Raw genomic sequence first — 3,903 nt, 5'->3', positions numbered from 1 at the left:
TCCATAGTCCTGTGCAGTTTAAGGTAACATATGTATAATGTATAATTAAAGTGCACTAGGATACAGTTTGGAACCTAGGGGGTCATTCCGAGTTGATCGCTAGTTGCCGTTGTTCGCAGCGCAGCGCTCAGGCTAAAAATCGTCACTTCTGCGCATGCGAATGGTACGCACTACGCACGCGTGACATACTTTCACGAAAGCTGATGCAGTTTTACACAAGCTCTAGCGACGCTTTTCATTTGCACTGCTGGCCGCAGAGTGATTGACAGGAAGTGGGTGTTTCTGGGTGGTAACTGACCATTTTCGGGGAGTGTGTGAAAAAATGCAGGCATGCCAGATAAAAACGCAGGAGTGGCTTGGGAAACGGGGGAATGGCTGGCCGAATGCAGGGCGTGTTTGTGACGTCAAAACAAGAACTAAATAGTCTGAAGTGATCGCAAGCTAGGAGTAGGTCTGCAGCTACTCTGAAACTGCACAATTTTTTTTTGGAGCAGCGCTGTGATCCTTTCGTTCGCACTTCTGCTAAGCTAAGATACACTCCCAGAGGGAGGTGGCTTAGTGTTTGCACTGCTACTAAAAGCAGCTAGTGAGCGAACAACTCGGAATGAGGGTCCTAACCCCTAGAGGAGGAGGTGGGTCCACAGGCAGTGGGGCCCACCGGTAGTTTCCCCGGTTCCCCTGTGGGCCAGTCCGACCCTAGAGGGGGGGCAATGCTGGGAGCTGAGTAGTGGTGGTTCCAAAGGTGGGGCTGCAGCGCAAATAGGGGAGCCACACCAACTGCCAGTGAGTCCAGGTCAGCGATGTTTGGCACAATTTCGGAGACAGTTGGTGTGTCTCCCCTATTTACATTTTGGACTGTGCTGCAGCCCCACATCTGAAACTGCCACTGGAGTTAAGTCCTATGAGACATAGCACAAAAGGTCAGAGACATGTGCTGAGCTCTGATTGGTGGAGGTGCTTCTCTGATCCATGGAGGAGATCACCAGCAGAGTGTTCCCCCACATACTCCTTGTGTATCCCCAGTGTCTCCATGATATGCCCCTTCTTCAGCACCCTGCTCCCCACCTGCCCCCTGTGTACCCCTCAGCTGCTCTGAACAGAAGTGAACAAGCCCGTGACCGGGTGAAACGCGTTTTCCTTGTGGGCACCTTGCCTGTCCGACATTTGAATGGGTGATATTTAATGCCTTACTGATGCCTGTCTGACATTTTGAATGGGTGATATTTATTGCCTTTCTCATTAAGTATTTATGCTTTAGCTGAATATTTTTTGTGCCTCTGAAACAATCTCTGTCACCAATATTGCTGGTACCTCCAGCTGGGCTGTATTGCATATGTGTGTACTCCCTATGTGGGTACATTGTGATACAGACTTGTGATAAGGGTGGGCAATTTGTGGCCCGCATTCCCTGCGGGCACCCCGCCTGCCTACTTTCCTTGTGGGCACCTTGCCTGTCCGACATTTGAATGGGTGATATTTAATGCCTTACTGATGCCTGTCTGACATTTTGAATGGGTGATATTTATTGCCTTTCTCATTAAGTATTTATGCTTTAGCTGAATATTTTTTGTGCCTCTGTAACAATCTCTGTCACCAATATTGCTGGTACCTCCAGCTGGGCTGTATTGCATATGTGTGTACTCCCTATGTGGGTACATTGTGATACAGACTTGTGATAAGGGTGGGCAATTTGTGGCCCCGCATTCCCTGCGGGCACCCCGCCTGCCTACTTTCCTTGTGGGCACCTTGCCTGTCCGACATTTGAATGGGTGATATTTAATGCCTTACTGATGCCTGTCTGACATTTTGAATGGGTGATATTTATTGCCTTTCTCAATAAGTATTTATGCTTTAGCTGAATATTTTTTGTGCCTCTGTAACAATCTCTGTCACCAACATTGCTGGTACCTCCAGCTGGGCTGTATTGCATATGTGTGTACTCCCTATGTGGGTACATTGTGATACAGACTTGCGATAAGGGTGGGCGATTTGTGGCCCCGCATTCCCTGCGGGCACCCCGCCTACCTACTGGTTGAAGGGGGTGACACCTAAACTTTTATCTGCTTTATCTGATTAAGCCTTCACGCTTCAGCTAAATATTGAGGTTTTTAGCAAATAATCCTGTTATTTACATTGCTGATGTTCCCAGTGAATGAGTACAACATATTCGCCTAATTCTTTGTTTATACACATCAAGAAATATTATTTCTTTATATTCAATGTAACAGGGACAGGTGTTTTGCTTATGCACATCAAGGGATATTATCTCTTTGTATTCAATGTAACAGGGACAGGTGTTGTGCGATCCCGCATTGAGTCTGCCCTAGGCAGTTTCAAACTGTGTGTATGATGTTTTTGTCCCTCTGAGGGCATGTCACCCAGGGGATTACTTTAGAGGTGACAATCCATCGGTCTCACACATTATCTCATGTCAAATTAGCAACAACTGTTGTTGACGGTAAAATTCTTTGCCACTGTTACTAGTGATTTCTAAGGTTTTTTGGTATATCATACAAGTTCGTTGGTAGTTAAATACTACTAGGGTCTGTTATGCACAAGTAACGCCATACCTACTTAGTGAATAGGTACCAATTACAAGAATTTATCAGTATTTTCATGGTTATCATTATAAAATATTTTCTCATCATTTTGGTACCTGCTTGATCATCTGTTACAATTACTAAGATCCATTAGTATTCAAACAACCCAGGTGACCGAAAGGGACCCACTGTATTCAATTCAATTGTTTTTTTCAACATCTCCTCTACCCTCAATTATCTTCTTGCTTTTCTTCCTTCTGTGAACTCTCATCCACGATTCTGGTGCGCGTGTCCCCTCAAGGGACGCGTCTCTTCAGTCTAACGTGGACAGCAGATTCACACTTACCCGACTGTGGCCATTCTCCTTCTCAACGAAGTCCTTGTATTCTTTTTCCTGAGGAGGAACCAATCCTTCCGTTTCGGTGCACTCTCATTGGTGGTATAGGGTCAGTTCTTTCTACGACCATACCCCTACGTTCACGCCCAATCTCGTCCGATCTTGGAAGCTAAACGAAGGTGGGCTGGGTCAGTACCTAGACAGGCGACTACTAGGGAATACCCGGTGAAGTAGGAAGACTTCCTTCCCTATAGAAACAACACCAACAGCAGTATCACCACTTATACTTAATCCTACTACCTCCTGAACCTCATTCGTCACAATTTACCTATCCATAACAGTGGCAAACTAATATAATTGTTTAGTAGTGTGTGGGCTCTTCCACTCACGAACTTAACCCAATTCAGGGCTGCATTAATACAAACTCAGTTTGTACAGATCTTTGGCAGACGGAGGCAGCATAGTATGTAGCTACTTTCCGATAAGCAATTATCCAGGCATAATTAAGATCTGAACATTTTACAATTTTTGGGAGACACATCTCCCATCTGGCATATCAATGGCTATTTCTGTCTAATTTGTCTTGTTGAGTTCTCACGTATTTTAGAGAGCAGAATCAAAAGACTACACTATTAACTTTTAGGCACTTCATTTATCAACTAACACTTAGATAATTTAACAAGAGTGCGCCCAAACAAGAGTCGTACTTCTCTCCTTGTGTATATACAATTGTACCCCCAGCAGAGCCAGCCTTAGTCATAGTCACACTACCAATAATCCTTATAAAAACACAGCGCTTACAAAACCACCAAAAAACCCATATACTTGTCAATTGATAACCACTAATATTTAATATCTAGTTTTTGCAGCTCCTAATGGTGGTACTGTCCCACCAATTATATACTAACAATTATACACTAAACATATCAAGGAGCGCTGAAACCAGATATATAATATAAATATACAGCTTTATTAAAATATAATCCACATGTATAGCCACATTTGAAAATTGATAAACATATATAA

The 3,903-nt window shown here is 44.1% G+C and overlaps 1 pseudogene; it reads left to right on the top strand.

Moving 5' to 3' along the window:
• The first annotated feature begins 2,995 nt into the window (after positions 1-2,995).
• On the top strand, positions 2,996-3,114 carry LOC134930342 (5S ribosomal RNA; annotated as a pseudogene).
• The last annotated feature ends 789 nt before the right edge of the window (positions 3,115-3,903 follow it).

The sequence above is a fragment of the Pseudophryne corroboree genome, chromosome 5 (assembly GCF_028390025.1).
Source record: "Pseudophryne corroboree isolate aPseCor3 chromosome 5, aPseCor3.hap2, whole genome shotgun sequence".
In the NCBI taxonomy this organism is placed as follows: domain Eukaryota; kingdom Metazoa; phylum Chordata; class Amphibia; order Anura; family Myobatrachidae; genus Pseudophryne; species Pseudophryne corroboree.
Note: the sequence above shows the minus strand (reverse complement) of the source record. Positions and strands in the feature narration are given on the sequence as shown.